This window comes from Xenopus tropicalis, chromosome 8, assembly GCF_000004195.4.
Source record: "Xenopus tropicalis strain Nigerian chromosome 8, UCB_Xtro_10.0, whole genome shotgun sequence".
Classification (NCBI taxonomy): Eukaryota; Metazoa; Chordata; class Amphibia; order Anura; family Pipidae; genus Xenopus; species Xenopus tropicalis.
This window is the reverse complement of record NC_030684.2, coordinates 137,760,256-137,775,132: the sequence shown is the minus strand read 5'-3', so window position 1 is coordinate 137,775,132 and position 14,877 is coordinate 137,760,256. Positions and strand designations below refer to the sequence as shown.

The 14,877-nt window shown below is 45.8% G+C and overlaps 1 long non-coding RNA gene across 1 annotated transcript in view; it reads right to left on the bottom strand.

Moving 5' to 3' along the window:
- Positions 1 to 5,612: 5,612 nt before the first annotated feature.
- Positions 5,613 to 14,877, bottom strand: part of LOC116406759 — a 63,510-nt gene continuing 54,245 nt past the window's right edge. The window contains exon 2 of the long non-coding RNA XR_004219800.1: positions 5,613 to 6,007. This is a non-coding gene — a long non-coding RNA (uncharacterized LOC116406759). The remainder of the gene's footprint in view (positions 6,008 to 14,877) is intronic.

The following is a 14,877-nucleotide window of genomic DNA, read 5'->3' as shown; positions in this document are numbered from 1 at the left end:
CTGGAAAGCGGACAGCTCCCTCCCATTAAAGGCCAACTACTCCCCGAATGCTGTTACACAGGATATCTAGCTGTGACTGCCTGTGTCTTTACGTTAACTATTAGTAGGTTATAGAGAGGCCAATTCTAAGCAACTTTTCAATTGGTCTTTATTATTTGTTTTTCATAGTTCTTGAATTATTATTTTTTTCTAACTCTTTGCAGCTTTCAAATGGGGGTCACTGACCCCGGCAACCAAGAGGCTCCAGTTATATTGTTATTGTTACTTTGTATTCCTTAGCTTTCTATTCTGTCCCTCTCCTATTCATATATCAGTCTTTTGTTCAACCCAAACCATGGTTGCTAAGGTAAATTGGATCCTAGCAACCAGATAGCTGCTGAAATTCCAAACTGGAGAGATGCTGAACAAAAACTGATATAATTAAAATATGAAGACCAATTGCAAATTGTTTCAGAATATTACTCTCCCCATCATACTAAAAGCTAACTGGACAACCCCTTTAAACTACAACTCCCAGCATGCCCTGGCAGCAGGGTCGGACTGGGCCAGAATTAATATTCTGAGGGAATTTGCAATTGGTTTTCATGTTTTATTTTTTGTGCTTTTTTAGTTATTTAGTTTTTCTTTTCAGCAGCTATCAGGTTGCTAGGGTCTTCTTTACCTTAGCAACCAGGCAGTAGGTTGAATGAGAGGCAGGAATATGAATAGGAGAGGCACTGAGTAGATCGATAAGTAATGTAAAGTAACAATAATGATACAATTGTAGCCTCACAGAGCGATAGTTTATTGGTGCCGGGGTCAGTGACCCCCATTTGAAAGCTGGAAAGATGCAGCAGAGGAAGGCAAATCATTCAAAAACAAATAAATAATGAAGACCAATTGCAAAGTAGCTGGGAATAGGGCATTCTATAACATAAAGTTAATTTAAAGGTGAACTAGCCCTGATCTCAGGCTTTATATGGGGGTTAATTCCATGCAGGTATTATTTCTGTCACTAGAGGGCAGCATAGTAATGGGTATCCCCAAGCAGTGGGCAGGACTGTTGTCTCAATTCCTGTCTTTTTAGAGGTCCAACCCCAGCAGGGTCCTCTGTGTGCCCCTTAATAACCTATTCAGTGGTGGTCCCTCTGCAGTTGGCCCCATGGGGTCTAAAGCAGCACAGTAAGCTCTAGTCAGTCCCCCCTTTGCCCCCCTCTGTCCAAGGTTCTGTATCTGACCACTCTCTGTCAGCCTCTCCTCCCTCAGCCTCCATTGGGGCGTCATGGCAGAGCCTCCAATCTATACTCCAAGGGGTGGGGTTTGGGTGGCTGGTACCAACCATACCTCCCAACTCTCCCCATTTCTACAGGCTAGTTCCGACTTTCATTACAGAACCAGCAGTCCTGGACTCCAGCTTAATTGTTCTGCTTGGCTCAGATCAAAGATGGCAGTGCCTTCCACTGTGGGCGTTTGTGATATTCTGCTTGTAAGTCTATATGAGCTAATGCCTTCAATCTATCCTGCAGTGACCTTACTGGAATGTCTGGGATTTATGTGTTGCTCCTTGGCCATTTCTGCAGTGATCTTACTGGATTATCTGGGGTTGATGGAGTGCTCTTTGGCCATTTCTGCAGTGATCTTACTGGAATGTCTGGGGATAATGAGTTGCTCATTGGCCATGTCTGCAGTGATCTTACTGGAATGTCTGGGGTTGATGGAGTGCTCATTGGCCATTTCTGCAGTGATCTTACTGGAATGTCTGGGGATAATGAGTTGCTCATTGGCCATTTCTGTAGTGATCTCACTGGAATATCTGGGGTTAATGAAGTGCTCATTGGTCATTTCTGCAGTGATCTTACTGGAATGTCTGGGGTTGATGAGGTGCTTATTGGCCATTTCCGCAGTGATCTTACTGGAATGTCTGGGGTTGATGAGGTTCTTATTGACCAGCTACACAATAGGACAGGGTTCCATCAAAATCCATGGGGTTCCATACTATTTTCCAGAGCTCGTTCCCCCCAATGCCTATATTTAACCACTGCCTGCCCTTGGCCATTGTTGTAAGCCTCTTAATTGCCCATGGTTTGATCTACCCCAGTCCATTCCTTTCAAAGGTCCCATTTTTTTGTGGGACAATCACACACCATGGATCAGGTGAGTTCCAGAACACAACAAGTCCAATCATTCTTTACCCCTTCTAGAGTCTACACCAGGGACATTGGGACCAGTCCATCTCAAGAAAACAAGTGGAGAACCCATCAGGGGCAATTGCTTCGGATGCAGCTTCCCCCGCTGGCTGCAATTGCACTGGAATTGTGGGAAAAATTGTGCATTGTGGGTAAAAAAAATTGCAAAAATTGCACAAGTAAATGCCTCCTATATTCATTAACAGAAGGAACCGATCTACTTTGCTGACTTGACCAATATGTAGTCCCTTTTCCCCCCAATCCACCGTAAATCCCTCATCCAATTCCATTTCATCCCATTAGGATTAATAGAAAATGCTCAGTTTTGTACATGACAATCCCCGTGGCCTGTGTGACCCGACCAATCCTTCCCGGAGTCGGTTCTATAAATCCACCACTCCTTTAGTGCAGCGGGGCACCGGCGCGGCCTCCCACCCCCTTCCAGCTGTGACCTTTTGTGCCGGCAATGCCGGAGACAAATCAAATAAGGAAGGAGATGTTACCGCGGGCAGGGAAAGGGCAGGCCTGGCGGGTAAAGCAGATTTTATCTGTCTCCGCGTTCCGTGTGTTCTGTGATATTGATCTAAGGTGATGCTGAGCAGAGGTTAATTCCATCCCTTGCTCTTTATCAACAACATTAATATCCCATTCCGGCTTCCTCGCCATTTATTCCCTGCGGAGCCGGAGTCAGTCTTCTGTAAAATCAGGGCCCATCTCTCCCGGCTGGGGAAATGATTTCCATTACCCACTCCCCCCCCACCCCTAAGGGGCTGCGGCTTCAACGTGTGAGAAAGTCACAGGTAGCCATGCCCGCTGGAGAGAGCATACAGCTTGGCAGGTCCATGCTTGAGCTTGGGCATGGAAGAACTGCTCAAATGAGCCCAAATGAGCAATGAGTACCTGGTTTATAGGTGAAACAATGGATTCAGGATGCCCAAAACTGGCTGCTTTGGGGGGGGTCAATAACCGTAATCACATAGGGAACCTGTACACTAGTACAGGAGTGCTCATTGGCCATTTCTGCAGTGATCTTACTGGAATGTCTGGGGTTAATGGGGTGTTCATTGGCCATTTCTTACTGGAAAGTCTGGGGTTGATGGGGTGCTTATTGGCAATTTATGCAGTGATCTTACTGGAAAGTCTGGGGTTGATGGGGTGCTTATTGGCAATTTCTGCAGTGATCTTACTGGAAAGTCTGGGGTTGATGGGGTGCTTATTGGCAATTTCTGCAGGAAAGGGTTCCATCAAAAACCATGGGGTTCCATACTATTTTCCAAAGCTCGCCCCACCCCCACCATATGCCTATATTTACCCCTGCCTTGTCTATTGACTATCTAGGTGAGTGAATAGGCTTTCTATCTAAATCCCACCATAATTGACCTTCAAGATGGGCTTTTAGTGGTATCTAGGTGAGCGAATAGGCTTTCTATCTAAATCCCACCATAACTGACCTTCAAGATGGGCTTTCAGGGGTATCTAAGCGAGTGAATAGGCTTTCTATCTAAATCCCACCATAACTGACCTTCAAGATGGGCTTTCAGGGGTATCTAGGCGAGTGTATAGGCTTTCTATCTAAATCCCACCATAACTGACATTCAAGATGGGCTTTCAGGGGTATCTAAGCGAGTGAATAGGCTTTCTATCTAAATCCCACCATAACTGACCTTCAAGATGGGCTTTTAGTGGTATCTAGGTGAGCGAATAGGTTTTCTATCTAAATCCCACCATAACTGACCTTCAAGATGGGCTTTCAGGGGTATCTAAGCGAGTGAATAGGCTTTCTATCTAAATCCCACCATAACTGACCTTCAAGATGGGCTTTCAGGGGTATCTAGGCGAGTGTATAGGCTTTCTATCTAAATCCCACCATAACTGACATTCAAGATGGGCTTTCAGGGGTATCTAAGCGAGTGAATAGGCTTTCTATCTAAATCCCACCATAACTGACCTTCAAGATGGGCTTTCAGGGGTATCTAGGCGAGTGTATAGGCTTTCTATCTAAATCCCACCATAACTGACCTTCAAGATGGGCTTTCAGGGGTATCTAAGTGAGTGAATAGGCTTTCTATCTAAATCCCACCATAACTGACCTTCAAGATGGGCTTTCAGGGGTATCTAGGCGAGTGTATAGGCTTTCTATCTAAATCCCACCATAACTGACCTTCAAGATGGGCTTTCAGGGGTATCTAAGCGAGTGAATAGGCTTTCTATCTAAATCCCACCATAACTGACCTTCAAGATGGGCTTTCAGGGGTATCTAGGCGAGTGTATAGGCTTTCTATCTAAATCCCACCATAACTGACCTTCAAGATGGGCTTTCAGGGGCCCATGGTAATATTTCTGAAATGATGATCAGAGAGGAGTCTTTGCCAACATTCCTGTGTCTCAATTGCCTCCACTGGTGTGATGTTCGGTCCAATAAAACAACAGCTCAGAACAGATGACTCCCAATAGATACTCTAGAGCAGTGATCCCCAACCAGTGGCTCGTGAGCAAAATGTTGCTCTCCAACCCCTTGGATGTTGCTCTCAGTGGCCTTCAAACAGGTGCTTATTTTTGAATTATTGGCTTGAGGCCAAGTTTTGGTTGCAAAAAAACAGATGTACTGCCAAACAGACCTTCCTGTAAGCTTCCAGTCCATACAGGGGCTTCCAAATAGCCAATCACAGCCCTTATTTGGCACCTCCATGAACTTTTTATGGTGCTTGTGTTGCTTCCCAAGTCTTTTTACACTTTAATGTGGCTCACGAGAAAGAAAGGTTGGGGATCCCTGCTCTAGAGTCATACATACATAAAGAACATCTAGAAGTGTCTCACTCTACAATCACATGTTGTGTCCGGTATATGTATGCTAGTCGGACATCTTTGACCAATATCTTTGTACTATGGCTATCAGCTGGTCCAGAGGAAGTGAAGAGGAAAGGTGGACATATCAGGTATCTGTTTGGGCTAATGGCTGAAGGGTCACTGTACAGTATAGGCCAGTGTGCGGTCAAGATGGAAACATTATAAGTTAAATAATATCTATCAGACATATTGGTATTAAGCTGAGATCCCATGCTCTGCTTCCTGCCTGTGGACTGAACCCAACCAATGATCTGGTTAGGGTGCACCCACTATAATATAGGGAGTTCCAAGTCGTTGCGTTTCAGGGCTAGGATCACTTTAAGAAGCCAACTCATTATTCTACCAACGTTGAATGACACAGCCTACAAAGACAGAGAAAAGAGGCTTAATCTTCCCTTATTAATTAATCCAAGGGCCAAGGTAACGATTTGGGAAGCAAACCCAGCAGATCAGGCCGTATCTGAATCATCTCAGAGAAGAAAGCCTCTTGCGAGGTAATTAGGATTAAAATTAGCCTTATTTTTTCCTCATCACGTCCTTGTTAACTCGTTTCCCCCGGATAATGATGAGCTCGTCAGATCTGAAAAAAAACAAAATGGCTTCCAAATCAAAAGGAACATTTTAATTGGCTGATTAAATGTAGAGGTAGAAAGGGACGGGGGAACCGACAATATACGGATGGGCTCAGATCTGTCGGAGGGACGACCTTCTGTTTGCTGGATGGCTCAAGGCTCTGTATTCCGTCTCCGGCAACTGGAGGGTCGGTGCTTTTGTGCAAGGACACGAGACTGATGGAAGAAGCAGCTTATATTGTTGTACTGGCGGCTTCTCCAGGGTTCAATTTGTCTCTTTCACCTCCCGTTCCCCACCGGTTGGAGAAAACACATCTAACATCCAGCTGACACCTGCCCGATTGTCCTGTCAGCTCCTCGGACCCTTGGGCTTTCTGCGGAGAGGATACTCGGTCTATCACAAGACAGAGAAACGCCTGAGGCCTGGAACAAAATAATTGCCATGAAATACAACTTTGATTATATGATGCTGCTGGATGGCTGCAGGCTTCCAAATGCGCAGGACAGCGGCTTAGGTTACGGCAGTGGTTGGCGGAATTTTTCATTATAAGTCCTACTTTGGACATCTAACCTTTGGCCGGGGCTCACCTTTGCTCATAAAAAGGTTATGTAAAGGGAAACTGGTCATAAAAGTCTAAGACAGACAGTTTTCATCCCAAATCCCACCATAACTGACCTTCAAGATGAGCTTTCAGGGGTATCTAGGTGAGGGAATAGGCTTTCTGTCTAAATCCCACCATAACTGACCTTCAAGATGGGCTTTCAGGGGTATCTAGTTGAGCGAATAGGCTTTCTATCTAAATCCCACCATAACTGACCTTCAAGATGGGCTTTAGGGGTATCTAGGTGAGGGAATAGGCTTTCTGTCTAAATCCCACCATAACTGACCTTCAAGATGGGCTTTCAGGGGTATCTATGTGAATGAATAGGCTTTCTAACTAAATCCCACCATAACTGACCTTCAAGATGGGTATTTGGGGGTATCTAGGCAAGTGAATAGGCTTTCTATCTAAATCCTACCATAACTGACCTTCAAGATGGGCTTTTGGGGGTATCTAGGTGAGCAAATAGACTTTATATCTAAATCCCACCTTAACTGACCTTCAAGATGGGCTTTCAGGGGTATCTAGGTGAGCGAATAGGCTTTCTATCTAAATCCAACCTTAACTGACCTTGAAGATGGGCTTTCAAGGGTATCTAGGTGAGCGAATAGGCTTTCTATCTAAATCCCACCATAACTAAACTTCAAGATGGGCTTTTAGTGGTATCTAGGTGAGCGAATAGGCTTTCTATCTAAATCCCACCATAATTGACCATCAAGATGGGCTTTCAGGGGTATCTAGGTGAATGAATAGGCTTTCTATCTAAATCCCACCGTAACTGACCTTCAAGATGGGCTTTCAGGGGTATCTATTGAGCGAATAGGCTTTCTATCTAAATCCCACCGTAACTGACCTTCAAGATGGGCTTTCAGGGGTATCTATTGAGCGAATAGGCTTTCTATCTAAATCCCACGGTAACTGACCTTCAAGATGGGCTTTCAGGGGTATCTATTGAGCGAACAGGCTTTCTATCTAAATCCCACGGTAACTGACCTTCAAGATGGGCTTTCAGGGGTATCTAAGTGAGTGATTAGGCTTTCTATCTAAATCCCACCATAACTGACCTTCAAGATGGGCTTTCAGGGGTATCTAGGTGAGCGAATAGGCTTTCTATCTAAATCCCACCATAACTGACCTTCAAGATGGGCTTTCAGGGGTATCTAGGTGAGCGAATAGGCTTTCTATCTAAATCCAACCTTAACTGACCTTGAAGATGGGCTTTCAGGGGTATCTAGGTGAGTGAATAGGCTTTCTATCTAAATCCCACCATAACTGACCTTCAAGATGGGCTTTCAGGGGTATCTAAGTGAGCGAATAGGCTTTCTATCTAAATTCAACCTTAACTGACCTTGAAGATGGGCTTTCAAGGGTATCTAGGTGAGTGAATAGGCTTTCTATCTAAATCCCACCATAACTGACCTTTAAGATGGGCTTTTGGGGGTATCTAGGTGAGCGAATAGGCTTTCTATCTAAATCACACCATAACTGACCTTCAAGATGGGCTTTCAAGGGTATCTAGGTGAGGGAATAGGCTTTCTATTTAAATCCCACCATAACTGACCTTCAAGATGGGCTTTCAGGGGTATCTAGGCAAGTGAATAGGCTTTCTATCTAAATCACACCAGAATTGACCTTGAAGGTGGGCTTTGGGGTATCTAGGTGAGGGAATAGGCTTTCTATGTAAATCCCACTGTAACTGACCTTCAAGATGGGCTTTCAGGGGTATCTACGTGAGCGAACAGGCTTCCAGTATGCAATGGTTTTCTGGGGCTTCAAGGCAGCCATTTTGGTACAACACCCTCTTTGATGTTGCTCCTAGTGGCTTGGAGGCAAGTTTGGAAACGCACTCCAATCAGAGCCTCTTATTTGGCACCCCCAAGTAATTTTTTTCATGCTTGTGTGGCTCACCAATTCTTTTTACTTCTGATTTTATAATGGGAACCTCGTTCATATGGAACTGGAGTGAATGCTAGTTTGCTGTTTGCAGTCCATAGTTAGATATAATAACATTTATGTTCCTTATGATGGACCAATAAGGGAACATATTTGGACCGCAAAGTGGGACTCAACCCATAAAAAGTCCTAAAATCTCTGCCTTAGAGCTATCCAAACCCAACGGGATACTGGCGCACTCTCGGAACAGATAGCGTAGGCGCTTGGTTTGTTTACGAAGGTCATTTTATGTCACCGAGAAGAACTTAACTCCCCTTTCTTCTTTTTTTTCCCCAGCAAGGAACAGAATAGCTAATGGTGCGTATAATTATAGCAAGCGTATGGTATATTCGCTGGTCAGCATGGCAGACTCCGAAGGGAGTACGGGGAGAGAACAATGTTATTATGGCCATTTATTACAAGGCTACTTTCCGCAGATTATAGGCAGTAACTCTCCTGCTTGTGTGAGATTCAGCCGACGGCTCTTATCTCTCCCTTCCACACCTCGGCAATCTCCTCTCTGCTTCCACAGCAGCCGGCCAGCCCCACTAATATCCCTATCTCCTCACTCTGTGCCAAAGGCAATGCTGGAAGCAACTGGGGCCTGCGGAGAGCTAGGGCCCCATCTATACTGCAGGCCGGAATCATTCAGGAATCCCAGCACTGTTGTGGCGGAGCAGAACTGGATCGTTGAGGCCATTTCCACCTCTTAGTTTAGGACAAGCTGAAATGTGACCCCCTCCCTAGGAAAACATTCTCTCTGATTGATTTTGAAGTGCCCCTTAGCTCTCTGACCAATTATACGGCTGGGTGACTGAGCAGAACTTCACTTTGGCTGTGACACCACTGGAGCTGCCGGCCAAGTCATGTTCCAGAGGGCTGAAAGGTGTTGGGCCATTTAATGCTCCAGTGAACATCCAGCCACGCAACACCGCAGTCATTTCCAGCCACTTCATGGTTGTATTTAGATATACAGGTATGGAATCTGTTATCCGGAAACCCGATATCCAGAAAGATCCAAAATAAGACCCATAGACTCCATTTTAATCAAATAATTCAGATTTTTAAAATTGATTACCTTTTTCTCTGTAATAATAAAACAGTACCTGTACTTGATCCCAACTAAGATATAATTACCCCTTATTGGGGCAGAACAGCCCTATTGGGTTTATTTAATGGTTAAATGATTCCCTTTTCTCTGTAATAATAAAACAGTACCTGTACTTGATCCCAACTAAGATATAATTACCCCTTATTGGGGGCAGAACAGCCCTATTGGGTTTATTTCATGGTTAAATGATTCCCTTTTCTCTGTAATAATAAAACAGTACCTGTACTTGATCCCAACTAAGATATAATTACCCCTTATTGGGGCAGAACAGCCCTATTGGGTTTATTTAATGGTTAAATGATTCCCTTTTCTCTGTAATAATAAAACAGTACCTGTACTTGATCCCAACTAAGATATAATTACCCCTTATTGGGGCAGAACAGCCCTATTGGGTTTATTTAATGGTTAAATGATTCCCTTTTCTCTGTAATAATAAAACAGTACCTGTACTTGATCCCAACTAAGATATAATTACCCCTTATTGGGGCAGAACAGCCCTATTGGGTTTATTTCATGGTTAAATGATTCCCTTTTCTCTGTAATAATAAAACAGTACCTGTACTTGATCCCAACTAAGATATAATTACCCCTTATTGGATGCAAAATAATCCTATTGAGTTTAATTAATGTTGATTTTTTAATAGACTTATGAAGGTATGAAGATCCAAATTACGGAAATACCCCTTATTCGGAATACCCTTGGTCCCGGGTATTCTGGATAACAGGTCCTATACCTGTACACAGTAATGGTATCTCAGGAAAACAGACTTTTTTTTGGTGGTGGGTAGTAAGGACTTGCTGCTTGGCAGTGAAAGGGTTCCCTGTCCCTTTACATGCTCTGGGGCATTGAGAATGGGAGCCGTAATAGGGGGCTAGGAGTTTTTAGAGCAACAGAAGCAGGTGAAATGGAGCAGAATTTGGGGCAAGTGATGGGGGAGAACCAGAAAAAGACAAGGAGGAACAGCTTTGTAGGATCTAAATGAGTGGAAGGGTTGATTCTCTACAGTCGGCAGGTGGGACACTTGACTATGGTGGGGCCTAAGGCCCAGGTTCATGCAGCTAAAAGCATGGTTAGGTCCTCCTCGATCATGGGAGGTCGGCAGAGTTGTTTGCCTGTCTTCAAATGTCCGTCCAATCCACCTGGGCTGCTTCTGCATGTTAAAGAGGTATGGAGGCCCACCTCAAGGTCTTTGGTCCTGTGGTTGAAGAAGACATGTCTGACCCTCTGTTTGCAGGAGAGGACTGAAGGCCACCTCATACATAGATTTGCCCTTCCTCTATAACTCAAGTAATGGGTCCCAGTAGAACACTCTAATGGCAGCTCACAGGGGAAGGGGGATAAAGTTTGTAACTCAAGCAGTGGGCTGGACTACTCAAGTAGGGGGCTGGATCAGGTCATTATAATGGCAGCCTAGAGAGGAAGAGAGTATTTATGTCAAGCGGAGAGTCATAGTAGAACAGTCACTCCAATGGAAGATTACAGGGCAGGGCTAAGGACTCTTCACCTTATGCAATGGGGCAGATTGGGAGAAAAATGCCCTGGAAGATGGCAGAAGATAGTCATAGGAAGAATATACTAGTTAATAATAAAAACACATTGCAGGTTGGACGCGAGATAGCGTACGGTTTAGGTTCCTGCACCAAATAAAATCTCTTTCTTTTCTGATTAGTTTCCCTTTGAAGGTAAAACAGAACCTAAAGAGCAGAAAGAGTCGATGTGCCTCAAGTGCAAACCCGCGTGGTGTGGCTGAGCTCTAGGCTCCCGCTGTCTCCGGATCAATTTCAATTTTTATGCCAGGGAAGAGACACTGGATGAGAGGAACGTGCCCCTTGTATCAATAGGAAAGTCAATAGGTTGTAAGTTACAGTCCCTCGACCTGCTGATCTACCTCTGGCACCAGCGTGGGTTCAACTGACTGCACAAAGGGCAGAGGCGCCAACTGTCAGCTCTCCAAGAACAACATGGGGCTATGGAGAACAAGGATGACTCTCGTTAGAAAGAGCCTGGGTATGGGTACGTATGGGTAAGAAAAACACTGGGTATATAGTAAATTTAGGGGACAGGAGGGGGGCAGCTACGTGCCTCCCCTTTGCCCACCCCTCATGAATGGAGAACAGTCAGGGTAGGGTACAATGTGCAAACAACACGGCAGATTGTGCCCATATTTTTGCATTTTGCACCTAAAAATGACACCTTCTTATATGTCTTGTGTCGCTCTGGGAGGTATATGTAAGCGACCAAGTGCATAAGGTGCAGGTACAGTATTCTGAGGGCATTAATCAGGAAGTACAACTGTAGGGGGAGCCGTCATTGGTGGGGACCAAAGGCCAATACACATTGGATTTGGGTCCCCAAAGGGAGCTGGAGACTGGGTAAGGGAAATGCATGTTAGGGTTACCCCTGAAAAATTGGGTTTTCGTTGACACCTATGAGTCCTGTGCAGGTCTGCTTGGGCAGACTTGGCTCCAACCCGGACCCACTGACCTGCAATCTAACCCGCACCCGCCAGTCTGCTATGTCCTCTACTCAGACCAACTACATGAACCCACCAGCAATGGGTTCACTTACTACTCAACCCAAGGGACCCACAAAACCAGAAGTGGCATCGCCATGGGCCGGAAGCAACATCACTCTGGAGGCAGATCAACCAGGTATAGAGAAAATATTGCTGCTCCATCAGGGGTGGGAGGGAGCGATAACTGCCATAATTAACCCTAATGCCCTAGCAGGGTACCCGCGGAATGCCTACCCAGTTGGTTAATTGGGAACGTCCTGCCAAAAACCCAGCTGCTACCCATTGCCGGTGGGTTCACCTACTACCCAACCCAGGGACCCCCAAAACCAGCGTAGCCGTGGACCAGAAGCGGCATCACTCTGGAGGCAGATCAACCAGGTATAGAGAAAACACTACTGCTCCATCAGGGGTAGGTGGGAGCGATAACTGCCAAGTCAATCAGCACCAGGGGGGACTGGCCTGTTGGCACCAGGAGGGACTGACCTATCAATCAGCACCAGGGGGGACTGGCCTGTTGACACCAGGAGGGACTGACCTATCAATCAGCACCAGGGGGGACTGGCCTGTTGGCACCAGGAGGGACTGACCTATCAATCAGTACCAGGGGGGACTGGCCTGTTGGCAACATGGGGGGGCTGGCCTATCAATCAGCACCAGGGGGGACTGGCCTATCAATCAGTACCAGGGTAGTCTTCATTGCAACTGCCCCCAGTAAAACCATTATATGTTATAGAATGTCCTATGCCTAGCAACTTTGCAATTGGTCTTTTTTTTAATATAGTTTTTAAATTATTTGCCTGACAGCCTAAAACCTACAGCTCTGTGAGGCTTATCATTATTATACTGACCCGCTGCAGGTCAGCAGGTGCTGGTTGTGCCACTTGGACCCCTGTGGCTACAGAATTATATGAGCCAAACAGGTTCCTAGTGGCCACGTGAGCGTGCCATCTGGTGGATACTCACCCTACTAGGGCTCAATATTATTCAGCGTGTGTGACTGAGGTGGCAACACGGCCTACGTATGTCCTCCCTGCCATGGCGTCCGCCCGCTGACCCGAGCGAATAATAACAGGAAGCAGATGGACAGGCCTGAGCGTCGGCCATTATTAATCAACAGGAAATACAGCTGATAAGGTTTGCCAGGTCCCTGCCCCAACAGCTGGGAGCCGGGGCCCCGACTTCCCATGATGCTTTGCGTGCTGCCATGGCAATGGGCCCGTTATGGAAAGACAGGGAGTGTGAAAGTAGCAGGCAGATAACATAACTATACATCACCGTGACAGGTCCCCCGGGGGAAGCCGCTGTCTCTACTACCAGAGAAAAACACACACGCGGGCAGAGGGGAAAACACTCGCTCAGCAGCTCCGCGGCGTCCGGGGGAAACCATTAGTCGCTTTAATGGGGAACGCTGAGTACAATTAACATTTTTAAAGACAGAAATGATTACCTTTTTCTTCCCACAATGCAACGCTTCCCCCCATTATGCTCCCGCCAAAAGAGCGCACAGTGTTGCAGCAGCTACTGAATGATATATGCAATATTATATATACAGGTATAGGACCCATTATCCCTGGGACCAAGGGTATTCCGGATAAGGGGTCTTTCCATAATTTGGATCCAAAATGAGGCCCTCTGAGTACTATTAAAGATTATTTGAAAGGAAAGAGCCACTACTAGGAGAATGTTTCAAAGTGTTTCCCATCTGTCACCACGGAGTCATGGTTCCATGGGCTGGGGGGTGGTTCTACCTTAGAGCACATTGGGTCGCCACCTGTCCAGTTATGAACCAGATAGTCAATACTGTCTATTAAAACTGGTCAGGATTGCTGGAAGATTCAGCTAGTCATGGGCTGCCACTTAATAACCCCATACCCCAGGGGTGGGCAAACTACGTCCCACTGGTCACGTCCGGCCCATTGGTAACATAGTAACATAGTAAGTTGGGTTGAAAAAAGACATACGTCCATCAAGTTCAACCATAATGCCTATACCTAACCTGCCTAACTACAAGTTGATCCAGAGGAAGGCAAAAAACCCCATCTGAAGCCTCTCTAATTTGCCTCAGAGGGGAAAAAATTCCTTCCTGACTCCAAGATGGCAATCGGACCAGTCCCTGGGGCAACTTGTACTAAGAGCTATCTCCCATAACCCTTTATTCCCTCACTTGTACTGAGAGCTATCTCCCATAACCCTGTATTCCCTCACTTGCTAAGAATCCATCCAGCCCCTTCTTAAAGCTATATAATGTATCAGCCAGTACGACTGATTCGGGGAGGGAATTCCACAACTTCACAGCTCTCACTGTAAAAAATCCTTTCCGAATATTTAAATGGAACCTCCCTTCTTCTAAACGGAGTGGGTGCCCTCGTGCCCGTTGGAAGGACCTACTGGTAAATAAAACATTAGAAAGGTTATTATATGATCCCTTTATATATTTATACATAGTTATCATGTCACCTCTTAAGCGCCTCTTCTCCAGTGTAAACAGACCCAACTGGGCCAGTCTTTCTTCATAACCGAGACTTTCCATACCCTTTACCAGCTTAGTTGCCCTTCTCTGGACCCTCTCTAGCTCAATAATGTCCCGTTTGAGCACTGGAGACCAAAACTGAACAGCATATTCTAGATGGTCTTTTTAATCCGGCCCGCCTTGGTGTGTCTCGCTTTGTCCCAACTCCGCAAGTCTCGTCACGCGAGACTTGGCATCAAGACTGCATGTAAGCTTTGGCCCGGCCCGTCTGTCAAATTTTAAATGTCAATGTGGCCCCTGAGCCTAAAAGTTTGCCCACCCCTGCAATACCCTGATTTAATTGGCTGCCTCAAGGCCACCAGCCCACACCCTGATGTCACTAGACTGCCTCTAAACATCATTGTTCCATCCCCCTATGTTGTCATTGTCCGGACAACCCACTGATGAAAGGCGCCAACCCTACCTACATCTGTACCTTAAGGTTGTAGGTCACCAAATGAGCACCTTGAGGTGGGCAATATTGGATTGATCCATTGGGCAAAACCATCTAATCACACTGACAGGATGTAGAACGTTGGGGGGTGATGACCACATCAATAAGCAGATCTTTCCTACCTTGAGGTGGGCAGTATTGGATTGATCCATTGGGCCAAACCATCTAA